The sequence below is a fragment of the Lissotriton vulgaris genome, chromosome 1_1 (assembly GCF_964263255.1).
Source record: "Lissotriton vulgaris chromosome 1_1, aLisVul1.2, whole genome shotgun sequence".
Taxonomy (NCBI): Eukaryota; Metazoa; Chordata; class Amphibia; order Caudata; family Salamandridae; genus Lissotriton; species Lissotriton vulgaris.
In genome coordinates this window covers 999,597,760-999,612,200 of record NC_141685.1, presented here as the reverse complement: position 1 = coordinate 999,612,200, position 14,441 = coordinate 999,597,760, and positions in this window count along the sequence as shown.

Genomic DNA, 14,441 nt, shown 5'->3' with positions numbered 1-14,441 from the left:
CTCATTCTTCAATATGTAAGACATATTTTAACTTTACAGAAACATACAGTCACTGGATGTTGTCATCAGTGATGTCATCAGTGATGTCATTTGAGATGTCATCAGTGATGTCATCAGTGATGTCACTGACCATGTCATGAATGATGTAATATGTGACATCATCAGCAGTGGATTGCGGGTGCGCGATATATAGTTAGTGCAACTAACTATATATGGAATTTCAATGGTTTTGTGTGAGTAAAATAAGGTTTTGTAAATGCGAATTCCTAACTATATATGGTCTATAACCTATGGTTTTTTCAGTGAATTTTCAAGGTTTTGTAAATGCTAATTCCTAACTATATATGGTCTATAACCTATGGTTTTTTCAGTGAATTTTCAAGGTTTTGTAAATGCTAATTCCTAACTATATATGGTCTATAGCCTATGGTTTTTTCAGTGAATATATATATATACATACATATATAAACATATATCATCTGTATATCTATATAAATACAAACATAAATGCATGCATACATATACTTATATGCATTTTAGGGTTGTTAGGGCATTTTCGTGTGTATTATGTTGCTTTTTTAGGGCTTTTGGGTCAATTAAGTAGGGTTCCCGGAGCCTAGGGCTGAGGGGCCGGTTCAGTTTCGTGCGTATTGGTGTTGGCAAGGTTTTGAGGGATTTTGGCGGTTTTTGGTCGAGATTTGGCCGTTTTATGGCTTTTTTTTGTGTTTGCGGGGGGCACGTATTCGGGTTGAAATTCGTCCCCGTTCCAGTGGATGGATTGGGCTGATGTTTGGTGAGATGTTAGGGAAATGCTGGAACTAGTGTCCAGCCAAGTTTGAAGCGGATCGGAGCAGTGGAAGTGCTTTAAAGAGCAATTTTTGTGCGGAGTAGCGAATTGCCATGTTATTCAATGGGAGTTTTTGGTGCGCATGGAGAAGGTGAATTTAGGGTGTTCCAGTTGCGCTAGAGGGACGGGGCTTGGGTGAGCTGTAGGGAGAGTGGATCGGCAGGTGTGCCGAATTTTTGGTATTTGTTGGCCGAAGGGAAGGGTGTGCTTGGGCAAAGTCGATTTGGTGAAAACGGTGCGTTATTTACATGAAAGTTGAAAAAACACTAATAAAAGCAAAGCTAAAAAGCCACCTCATTACAAACAGAATGGCTTTAACTTAAACGAGGGCGAGATCTATTGCATTTTCAATGCTTGTTTACTTTGGTTCCATCAAGAAGGCATTCAGATGTGTCACACATTTGCCATAAATTCTGAATGTTAGCACTCTAGTTGCACATTAGATCACTGTAGTAAAGCTACTGCTCACCAGGGACGTCTGCTGCTGGTATTCAAAGTGCATGTTTCAGTCTGCATGTCAGAATTTTTTTAATGAAATAGAAGAGGATTTGAGAAGTCACTCAAAATGATCCCTAATTTTTCTTTCTGAAGCACTAATCATACTTTCTATGGCAAAATTAACCCCCTCATGTTGTTCCTTTTTAAATTGAGTGTTTTCAGACTTACCACTTCATTCCAATCAAGATGGCTTCTGGTGTGCCATACTTTTGTCATAAGTAAGACTGTTAGCGCTCTAGTTGTTCTTTAGAACACTCTGGGACATTCTGTCATTGGGCTATACTTGGGGTACATCTGGGTGATATTTGGGCTACATTTAGGCTCTTTTGTCTCTGGTGGCCATCTTGGGAGACTATGTCAGAATTTTTTAATGAAATTGAAGAGGGTTTGAGAAGTCACTCAAAATGTGCCCTAATTTTTCTTTCTGCAGCACTAATCATAATTCATATGGCAAAATATACCCCCTCATTTTGTTCCTTTTTAAATTAAATGTTTTAAGAGTTACCACTTTATTCCAATCAAGATGGCTTCAGGTGTGCCATACCTTTGTAATAAGTAGGACTGTTAGCGCTCTAGTTGTTCTTTAGAACACTCTGGGACATTCTGTCATTGGGCTATACTTGGGCTACATCTGGGTGATATTTGGGCTACATTTGGGCTCTTTTGTCTCTGGTGGCCATTTTGGGAGACTGCATGTCAGAATTTTTTAATGAAATAGAAGAGGATTTGAAAAGTCACTCAAAATGTGCCCTAATTTTTCTTTCTGCAGCACTAATAATACCTTCTATTGCATAATATACCCCCTCATTTTGTTCCTTTTTAAATTAAATGTCTTAAGAGTTACCACTTTATTCCCATCACGATGGCTCCAGGTGTGCTATACCTTTGTAATAAGTAGGACTGTTAGCGCTCTAGTTGTTCTTTAGAACACTCTGGGACATTCTGTCATTGGGCTATACTTGGGCTACATCTGGGTGATATTTGGGCTACATTTGGGCTCTTTTGTCTCTGGTGGCCATTTTGGGAGACTGCATGTCAGAATGTTTTAATGAAATAGAAAAGGATTTGAGAAGTCACTCAAAATGTGCCCTAATTTTTCATTCTGCAGCACTAATCATACTTTCTATGGCAAAATATACCCCCTCATGTTGTTTCTTTTTAAATTAAATGTTTTAAGAGTTACCACTTTATTCCAATCAAGATGGCTTCAGGTGTGCCATACCTTTGTAATAAGTAGGACTGTTAGCGCTCTAGTTGTTCTTTAGAACACTCTAGGAGGCTGCAGTAGAACACAAAGGAATCAACTGACAGTCTCTGTCCTTGTTGGATGTACATGTTTTACTGAGAATGTCAGACTTCATTTTCACATGACTGAGAAATATAATGTGAATTTACAGAAAATATGCTTTCAGTTTAGCTTATAGATCCCCTTCCAAACCACTGTGGGAAAATCATGAGATATTAGTTTTCTTTCAAACAATATTCATGATATCACAGCAGAAGGTTTTTTCACATGGTAAAATCACCTTAGAACCCACCACAATTCCTAAAATGAGTATGGTACCATCAACAAATGATTTATAATGTAACTAAAGTCCTAAAACCCTCTATTAACTACAATGCTTTTTAATGAGGTGCTATCATGTATATTGGTCCCAAGATGGCTGCCAACACTTCTTGGATGAAGTGCTGACAGCCAATCAGATCAGATGTGTGGTTAGGCTCCGCCCAGATATATATCTTTTTTTGAACCTAAATTACTCAAAATCCACTGGAGCACATATATTGAGACCTAGCAAAGGCACATCGGGCTAACAGTCCCTACAATTTTGCCAAGTTTCGTGCAAATCCATTCAGCCGTTCGAGCTAAAAGTGAGGCCAACCGCCCTATGGAAATTAACATGGGAAAAACGCGTTTTGGGACCCCCCTTTTTTCTCGGCCCCCCCTTGATGAAACCCCCCCAAATTGTCAGGGGCTGCTCAGAAACAAAATGTTCCATTTTCCTGAAAATTTCAGCCAATTCCGTCCACAAACGCCAAAGTTATTAGACATAGAATTTTCAAAAATCCCATAGAGAAAAAATCCTAACTATATATACCTACTGGCGACCGCCAGTAGGTAATATATATATATATATATATATATATATATATATATATATATATATATATATATATATATATATATACAAGGTACATAGATGTGGAGGTTTTAAACAGTACAATTCTTCTTACCTATATAACGTGTGTAAAAAACAACAACAAGAGAGTAAGGATTTTTCCACGTTTTGAAGGGGATGTACTCCTGGTCCCCTACACCTAGATATGTATGAACAAAAAGAGGAGTATCACCATTGGACCAAGGTGGTCCTAATGGAGTAAGGGGAAAGAAGGATGAAGTCAAAAGGAAGTTGTTCCTTTTTTAAAAGACCCCTCACTCACCAACCTGGTTGGTGACATGCTTCATCATCGGGGTCCCACCCGGACAGCCGAGTGCCATCCGGGTGTGCTGCGACACCTGATTACAGTGGAGCGGGTAATTTTTGTGAGTGTAGTGCAAAAAGTCAGTTAAAAATTGGCGCAGTGTACCTTCAAAAAACTTTGTTCAGCGGTTGCTGGACAATAAATAAAAACAAATACAGATATGTGAGTTGGTTAAATTGACCGACTATATCTATGTGCAGGTGTTAGGGTCTACATGTTTCAACCTGTGTTGAAGATTCCCAGGTTTTCGTCAGGACCAAAAGTGAAAAAACGGAGAAAAGGAACCTGGGCGGTATGCACACGCTAAGGTGCACCCAACCCTAGGCCCTTATGTCCTAACTGTAAATCACAGTCAAGTCTAATAACATCCAGATTCTGGAGTCTGGAAGAATAAAAACCTGTGGAGAAAGAGGACAAGAACAAACATTCAAGTACATGCCTGTTACGTGGTTTTCAAATCTCTGGTGCTTCATGCTATCCCCAAAGTTCATACGGTAATGAGTGAACTAGTATAATCTTGGTTGGTTACTCTGCTTAAATAGCAAAGATCATCAATGTGCTTATTGAATGTAACTATGAGAAGTCACACAGTGCGCACTAGTGACACCTTAATTAAACAGCATTGTGTTTAAAAATTCATATGCACATGTGCCATTCATCCTGTAAATACATGTGCCATTTACACAGTATCAAATGGTACCGGTGTAGTCATATTTAAGATACCACTGACAATCAATCTCAGTTAGTGGCTTTTATCAATGCTCACAAATCAATGGTGAGCTTCATGCTCGTAACTTATCTCATCATACAATCAGCAATTAAAAGTAGCGATCGCTGTGGGGAGAAAAGAGGGGGAAAAAAAGCTTACTCGAAGCTCGAGTAGGTTGCGTCTCATAGGAAACGAGGACAGGCTGATGTTCTCAGGTCTATCTGAATAGGGAAAGAAAGCGCAGGATTGTGTGCCTTGCTTTAAGGAGGCGGTTTTATGTGAAATACGGGATCTAGATTCAAGTGGTAAAGAACCTATATAACGGTTCGCAATATTTTTATCCTTAATATTCTTGACATGATATTTTGTCCACACAATATTTTTTCTCCGATATTTTGTCTATGAACCGATTTTATAAATTACATGGATATCTTAATGAGTTACCTCGTGGAGATGTATGAAGTTGTCGTTTTTGAAGAAGTTGCAACAGGAAGGAGAATGTGGTAGTTGAGGAAGATAAAGTGCCATGAGCACTTTGTTTGTTCCTTTTTCGCTATCTATTCGTTGGTGAGATTGAATGGAGGTTGGGGAGGGGGGGAAAGAGCCAAGCTGGAGGGTCCATAATGCTGCAATAGATGTTAGCCTTTGTGTTGTTGTCATGAGTTAGAGGAGAGGTATAAGTGACCTAGTACCTCAAAGGAAGTGCAGTTACTGACAGGTAGCTGAGGCGTTACTACGGGATAGTTGACTTTGGGGAAGAGTGGCAGTTGAGACAACATGATGTTCTCTGAGCTCATATGGGGAACAGAAAGAGGATGAGACAGAAAGCAGTTGATTTGGGGAGTGGCAGGGAGTAAAAGTGTCTTTGGGATATGGAGCAAAAGTTATTTTGTGGTGTTGAATGGGGGCTTAACAATTGAATGGGGTAGCATGAGAAGTCTGTTTCCCCACAAGGGACGACTGGAAGGAGGAATGTATAGGGCCCGAGTGAGGAGAAGTGGAGCCAAAGAAGCTAGCAGTGGCTATGGAGTAAGTACATGGCAGTAGGGTAGGAGGAGTGGGAAGTGATCATCAACCTGATTGGTTATGCCATCCCCAGGCAAATCTGGTTAAAACCTGCATGTAAAAACTTAAGTACCAACAGTAGCATTGTAGCTTTGAGAATCATTTGCACTAGCTCTTGCTTGTCACTGGCCATAGCAGTAGCGAAATTTATGGGGTGGACTTGGTCTATTAGGAAAAAATTGTTAGCCGAGTAACTGTTTATATTGGGATGGTTTTATTGAAGCTACTTGACGTAGTTTATATTTCATATCTTATGTATATATATTCATGCTTTTATGTAAAAGTACTAGCTTTTATTTGTTCGAGGCAACCATTTAATACTGTTTTAATATTTTTGTATGTATTGTGCTTGTATGAGAAATGCTCGAATAAAGCCTCTTTGAATTGAATTGGTACTGAGATGCATCCTGTCCACTAACAGCAGCACTCCAAGGACCATGATATAAAGTTTCTCAACTTGATGGCTCTGTAATCTGCGAGAGATGCAGCTCAGCATCAAGGAGATAGGGACTCTAATATTTAAGATTACAGATTAGCAATGTTTACATCTTTTTCTTCATACTTGGTATCTCATGAATCATGCTTAGCCAGTCAGGCATAACGCCTACGAAAATGACACCCAATTAGATTCAGAGTATGGAGATTTAGCTCATGTAGATATTGTGAAAATATGGCCTGGATCAACTTCCTATGAATAAATGTTTGACAATGTGTCCTAAACAAGTACAGGAGACCATCAACATAAAAGTGTGATGATCTTAAGAGAAAAGGTTCTATGCTGAAGAACGATAACAACAGAATGAAGTCTCTGAAAGTTTATCCTTGCGTGGAATGTTAAGTTAATTTTTTGGTTCTTTTAAAAAAAATTCCCTGTTCTATATGTTGATGAACCATTAGCTACTTTTCTAATGATAAAGAGTTTTATCAAGAACCAAGGATTTTTGTTGAAAAGTGTTTCTTGTTTTCATATAATCTAGATCATTTGATTGCTGATTTTCCTCCATTCAAGCAGAATCTGTACTCCTCAGAAGCAAATACCAAGTTTAACCAGTATTTCAACAGATCCCAAGTGTTCAGAAAAACAAAGCAATTCTTTGTAAATGTGGTGTTATAAATAATTGGTGGTAACTCTCTTCTGTCAGATTCAGTTACATTGTCTTCAGTTGTGTGGACAACCACACCGCTCATGAGATGCAAGTGTAGCATAATTCAATAACATTCTTTGTCATAATGTTTACAAACTATACTCATACGCATATTTCTGGAAACACTACTGCTTGGGTAAGAATCGCCGAGCAGACTCAAAAGTGGGTAAATATGTTCTCAAATAAATCTTTGGGACCATTTTTCATGTCACCACATCCCAGTCCACATATTCAATCATTCAATCACTGACTGTTTAGCACCCTTTTCAATGGCATTTGAATCTATACAAGTTTCCACGCCAGAGAACAGAATATCTTCCTCACAGGTATCCTATGTCATGTACCTATTTTTGAGAAAATCATTTCTTATTGTTTCATCTCTGGGGGTGCATTACCTTGACCGTAATACCTTGGACACAGGGGCACAGCATTGGTGGCTATAAAAAGAGCATATAGACTTAGAGGTCACTTCTCAGTCCATGAACATGATTGGCAAAGGTTGTTCTTACCTTATGCATTGTCTTTGAATGGCCCTGGACTTTAGCAAAAGAAGGAATATTGACCTTGATGAATTGCATTTCTTCTTTAACTATGCTAACTAGGGGCCCGATGTAGGAGCCCTAATACCGGTCGGAAACGGCCGATTTCGGCCGTTTCCGACCGGTATTAGGGTTTTCTAATGTAGGAGCATGCTTTACAGAATCGGTATTTTACCGAATCTGTATTTACAGATTCAGTACAATTACCGAATCGGTAAATACAGACTCTGTAAAAATACCGATTCTGTAAAAGCACATGTAGGTAGCACATCTTTGAGTGCCGCAGGCCTTTAAGATTCGGTATTTTACCACCCAATCCAATTGGGTGGTAAAATACTGAATCCAGGTGTGCATGCACATCTGTGCATGCACACCTGTGCAATGTGACACACAGACATGCCCTTAGGGCATGTCTGTGTGCCACATGGCACACAAGTCCGGAATTGGGGTGCCAGAGGGTGTCAAAGTGACACCCCCTGCACCCTTGCAAAAATCGGCATTTACCGAATCTGTAAATACCGATTCGGTATTCACCATTGATTCCTACGGGCTTCAAGGCCCATAGGAATCAATGGGGGATACCGATTCTGTATTTACCGAATCGGTAAATACCGAATCTTACAGATTCGGTATTTACCGATTCTGAAATACCTACATGTGCCCCCTTCTATTTTACCACTTTTTAAATACCGAATCAGTAAAATTCGGTATTTTAGAAGTGGTAAAATCGATTTACCTACATCTAGCCCTAGATGACATAAACATCAAGGGCCAGATGTAGGTAAGTAACATTTACCGAATCTTAATTACCGAAAATTACCGAATTTTACCGATTCGGTAATTAAGATTCGGTAAATGTGAGGGGTTGGTATGTAGGGAATCCAGATGTTCCCTTTTACCGAATCGGTAAAATTCGGTATTTACCGATTCGGTAAATACCGAATCGGTAAAGCCTATTGATTCCTATGGGCTTCAAAGCCCATAGAAATCAATAGGCTTTACCGATTCGGTATTTACCGAATCGGTAAATACCGAATTTCACAAGGGTGCAGGGGGTGTCACTTTGACACCCCCTGGCACCCCCTAAACAGGCACAGGTGCCATGTGGCAGGCATACCTGCCCTAAGGGCAGGTCTGCCTGTCACATGACATAGGTGTGCATGCACACATGTGCATGCACACCGGAATCGGTATTTTACCATGGATTTGTATTCCATGGTAAAATACCGATTCTGTAAGCCATGTGCACAAGGTACATTGCCTACCTACATTGCATTTTCGGTAATTTTACCGAATCGGTAAATATTACCGAATCGGTAATTATTTTACCGATTCGGTACATATTACCGATTCGGTAAATTTACCGATTCGGTAATGATACCAATTCGGTAAAATTACCGAAAATGTGCCCCTACATCTCAATAGCCCTTTACCGATCGGAAACGGCCGAAAATCGGTATTTTCGGCCGATTCCGATCGGTAAAGGGCTACCTACATCTGGCCCTAGATCATTTAAGATCCACGACTGCCCCATGGTGCCAAAACCACTCAAAACTCATTTTAAAATTCAAGCTGTTCCAAAATGCTTTCCCTGATACAGAGGAATATTTGACAGCATGTGACTCTGTACACGACACAGTAAAACTACTCTTTTAGTTAAAGAGTAACATTTCATGAAAATGTAATTATTATATACAAGGATCTAACAATAGTTATAATTAAGGATCCCGGTTTTCCGTTTTTACAGATTTTTTACAGAAAAGTACAGCCAGAAAACATGTTTCCATTCTGTATTATATTTTAAAAGTGGAAATATACAGAAAATTGAGCTCCTTCTCAGTGACATTACTTGTTATTGTCCGCCAATAGATGTGAAGATTGATATCATAGGTAGTTATAAAACACATTACATTTCCTTTAATAACTGCATAGCTAAGCATATATTTGCGCTATTATGCAAATATTGTCATGTGTCTTTATAGTTTTATTATACTGGCTGCTAATTGTGCTAAAATCAGACAGGTATCAAAGTATGAGTGCACATTTATTGGTTAGATATACGTAGAAATATATGATCAGCTGCTTCATTTATCCACAAAACACAAAATAAATATGGATAAATAAAAATAAAATGGCCAAAAAATAAATGTGGATAAATACAGATGGAACTGTTAAAAAAACACAAAACAAGGAGCCCTAGCTATGATCAAAATATAAAGATGTAGGGTTAACAGGTGATGATAGGGTGCCCCCATTGGAAGGTAGCCATAAACTTAGCTAGGAGGGGACTGGGGTGCATTGACAAAGCTTCTTCCCCATTGCACTGCATGTGTAGATTTGGGTGAGAGCATGTTGGAGGAGGTCTCTATTAAGAAATAGGGAAATTTCGAAGGTGGAGGAATCCCCCACAAGTTAGTAAGTGTTTGGGAATCAGTTTATCTGTGGATCGTGGGATAAAATCCCAATAAACCTGACACAAGATAACTCAACTAAGCAGCGTCCTCAGACCAGTCCCAACTGATAGCTATGTCATCCAACAGGTGAGGAACACAGCAGCCAGCCTCACATACTATGTATCCATGCAAGACAACCCGTCCTAGAGGAGGGGCAAAGGACAGCCAATGAACTAATTGTTAGGTACAGAATGGGGTCCATTCGCCAAAAATATTTGGAATAAGTTTAAATGAAATCTGAAAATAATCAATCTAAACAATAATTGAGTAAGTAAATTATTTCACTTTTCTATTGACTTGGGACCCCAATATTAAAAAGTCGTTTTTGATGGTGTTAGAGCAATGTTAACTCCGTGAACTGTTGTGTACTATACAACAAAGATCGTCAGGTCCTACTTTTTGCTTTCTGGCATGTCCTGCAGACTAAACATGCTTGTAAAAAACAGGCAGACACAATTAAACATAACTTTCCCAGATACTTCTTTGGAGGGGGAGGGGGGGGTTTAAGACAAATAAAAGGTTGCCCAACTTACATGAAACATGTTTGGGTTTCTTCATCAACGGAGGACATAACAGGTATACAAAATACAGCAAAGCAGAGGTTCCCAGCAGAGGTCGAGACCGGTAGGTACAGGCCAAATATTTTTAGGACAGCCACATAAGGAAATGTTACGCGCAATCCAATGGAAGAAAAAAATGGAAGAATTTAAGCAATACACATATTTGCAGAAAATGAGAAATCCCAATAAAGACTAAATTGGTAAGCACGCATGTGCATGGGTAACAACATGGTTTTGAAACTCTGCAAAACATTACTCGTTTCCAAGGGGAAAATCACGTTCGGTCGCATCAGCTTCTAAGAATAGCCGTGTTTCAAAAAGAATAAAACCCCTCTCAGGCGGCCCCAGTCAACAGTATTCCCGGTTTGAAGGTCGCCTCTGTTTTTGATGTACAACGCACAACAGAAAAATTACCCTCAGGTAGTAAGGACCCAAGTCCATCTAACCAGGGACCTTTTGGGTCGCACAAGTCCTGACAGACAAAGAGAATATTTATTATCCCTCTACAACTCATTTGTGATGTCTTATTTTGGAGATTCCTACGAAGGACTGAATAATTCTTAGCAAAACTTATTGACATTAATTCAAAGAAGCTCATCATAGAAAGAAAGGTACACAGATAGACCCGAGGATGTGAAACCCTTAGCAGACTGTCAGGATGCCTGAGCCAGACACGGGGACAAACTTATGATCAAAACAAATAAAGAGTATAAAATTTAATTGTGTGAAATTGGCCGAATAAATTGGATTGTTAGCAGTGTTAATACCTATACGTGTAGAATTATCTGTACGTTACCCCTTGCCTTCACCCCTTTTTTTGTTTTATTCACTAGAGGACATGCAAAGCAAGACTGAATTAAGTGTGCATTTAAAAGGGCGACAAATTGAAAAGGCAAACAAAAAACATTATTAATAATGTGATAGCCCTTGGTGGGGGACACATGCCTCTGCAGATTTTAACAATGCCTCACAGGGAGAAGGAGGGAAATGCTTTATTGATTAGGCCGCGATGAAAGAGCCCTGTTTCCCGCCCGCCCACACCCTTCACACTCCGAGACAGCCTGACTGAGGTAAGCGTGCCGTCGCTCGTCGTCGTGTTAATGCAAACGCACTTCATGATGGAGATATAGCAGAACAATGACGAAGAGTAGTGATGCACACGCCCCTGCCTCATCTTTGGATCATGGCCAGTGCGACAAAGGCTCCGGAGAGCAGCACCGCGATAGCGTCGGGAGTTGTCCTGTCTCCATGCTCCCCGGCCTGTCATCACTTCTGCGCGACAACTGCTCAAGGTCATTTCAATTGTTTCGCTGGGGGTGTTTTCTATGCTTTCCTGCAGCTTTCAGAACAAAAAAAGTTCTGTTTTTGCGAGTAAAATAACAAAACCAAAAATATCTACGTTTGCAGTGAAACTGCTCCTCGTGGGCAGTTAAGACAGATGTGGCCATCTGTGAAGATAAAAGGGCTGTGTATTATTTGAGGGGAACGGCGAAAGAATGCAAGGGGGTTGGGGACCACAGCTTCATTTTTAAAATAAATAAAGGCCCAAAGTTTTTTAGCAGGCCATCCCAACTCTCCACTGGCTGAACAGGTCTTCCTTGTCTTGCTTCCTCATCATGATTCTTTCTACCTGGACTCTACACTTTCTGTCACTTTACCTCAGACTTGTATGTTCTTATTAGGTCTCGCCTAGGAGACAGCACCAGCTGTCTGGTTTTGAAAGAACTATTGTGAACTTCCATGGGCTTAGAGCCCACCCACTGCTTACCATAGGTTGGCACAACTGTCACTCTTGATTGCTTGCTTCTTATTTGATGGCTTGATTTCCTCTTATTGCATTTGTCCCTCAGCTGTAGCACAGTCTCTTTGCAGTCCGTTTAATTGGCTGATTTGTATCCTACCACCATTCGCATTTAGGAACTACTTTTTTCCTTCTGGTTAAGCACTGCATGAGAGTGCACATGTTTTCATGTGCACTTCCTCAACGGCTTTTCTCATTTACCCAGCACTCCGTGTTGCTCACTCTTGTGTACTTCTCTCCTACTTCCCAGCCCCGTGTTGCCTTCTCCCTCGCAAGCTTCTCACACCCTTCTTGTGTTGCTCTATCTGTTAAGTGCTTCGCCCCTGCCTCTGTGTTGCTCTCTCCTTTGTCAAGTCAAGTCAGTCAAGTCAAGTCAATAAATTTTTATAGCGCGCTACATACCCAGAGGGTCTCAAGGCGCTTGAGGAAGGGTGGGGAATTACTTGTCAAATATCCACGTTTTAAGTTGCTTTCTGAATGCTAGGTGGTTCTGAGTAAGGCGAAGATGAGTGGGAAGTGAGTTCCAGGTTTTAGCTGCCAGGTAGGAGAAGGATCTACCTCCCATGGTGGTTTTGTTGATGCGAGGTACAGTGGCAAGGGCTTGGTTGGAGGATCGTAGCTGGCGGGAGGGGGTGTAGAAGGACAGTCGTGTGTTGAGGCATTCGGGTCCGATTTCGTAGAGTGCTTTGTGTGCGTGGGTTAGGAGCCGGAAAGTAATCCTCTTATTGACGGGGAGCCAGTGGAGGTTTTTCAGGTGGCCAGAGATGTGTTCTTTACGCGGTATGTCTAATATGAGCCTGGCTGAAGCGTTCTGGATGCGTTGGAGTTTTTTCTGGATTTTTGCGGTGGTACCGGCGTAGAGGGTGTTTCCGTAGTCCAGTCGGCTCGTGACCAGAGCGTGAGTGACTGTTTTTCTAGTTTCGGTGGGGATCCAGCGAAATGTTTTTTTTGAGCATGCGAAGAATGTTGAAGCAAGATGAAGAAACGGCGTTGACTTGTCTGTTCATCGAGAGTGAGGAATCCAGGATGACGCCCAGGTTGCGTGCGTGGTCCGTCGGGATAGGTGCTTTTCCAAGGGCCTCTGGCCACCAAGAGTCATCCCAGGCGGAGGGGGAGGTGCCTAGGATGAGGACTTCTGTTTTGGCTGAGTTCAGTTTCAGACGGCTGTGCTTCATCCATTCTGCTACTTCTTTCATTCCTTCATGCAGGTTGGTTTTGGCCGTGTTCGGGTCTTTGGTGAGTGATAGGATCAGTTGAGTGTCGTCGGCGTAGGAGATGATGTTGAGGTTGTGTTGGCGTGCGATGGCCGCGAGGGGGCTCATGTATACGTTGAAGAGGGTGGGGCTGAGTGAGGACCCTTGGGGTACGCCGCAGATGACTTCAGTGGCCTCTGACTTGAATGGTGGGAGGCGGACTCTCTGGGTTCTTCCGGTGAGGAACGAGGTGATCCATTCCAGTGCATTTCCATGGATTCCGACGTTTCTGAGGCGTTGTAAAAGGGTGCTATGACAGACCGTGTCGAAGGCTGCGGAGAGGTCGAGGAGGATGAGGGCGACTGTGTCTCCATTGTCCAGTAGAGTTCGAATGTCGTCTGTTGCTGCGATGAGGGCGGTTTCAGTGCTGTGCTTGGCTCGGAAGCCGGATTGTGAGGAGTCGAGGGATTTGTTGGTTTCCAGGAATGCGGCGAGCTGGTTGTTGACCGCTTTCTCGATGACTTTGGCCGGGAATGGAAGGAGTGAGATAGGGCGGTAGTTTTTGAGTTCGGTGGGGTCAGCTGTGGGTTTCTTCAGGAGGGCGCTGAGTTCGGCATGTTTCCAGCTTTCCGGGAAGGTTGCGGAGTTGAGGGAGCAGTTGATGACGTCTCGGAGGTGCGGTGCTATAATGGAGTCTGCTTTGTTAAAGATGTGGTGAGGGCATGGGTCTGTGGGGGATCCTGAGTGGATAGAGTTCATCAGACGGATGGTGTCCTCAGTGGAGATTGGCTTCCAGTCATTGAGGATGTTCAGGGGGGGTGGGGGTCCTGTAGGGGGTTGGGTGGGTTGGTCTTCGGTTCGGTTGTCGAAGCTGTTGTGGATGTCTGCAATTTTGTTGTGGAAGAATGAGGCTAGGGAGTCGCAGAGGGCTTGAGAGGGGGTGATGTCGTTGGAGTTGGCCGAGGGGTTGGTAAATTCCTTGACGATGTTGAATAATTCCTTGCTGTTGTGGGCGTTGTTATCTAGTCGGTCCTTGAGAGCGGCTTTCTTGGCATTCCGGATCAGTTGGTGGTGTATGCGGGTGGCGTTTTTGAAGGCGTCCTTGGTGCTGGTGGTTGGGTCTTTTTTCCAGGTCTTCTCAAGGGAG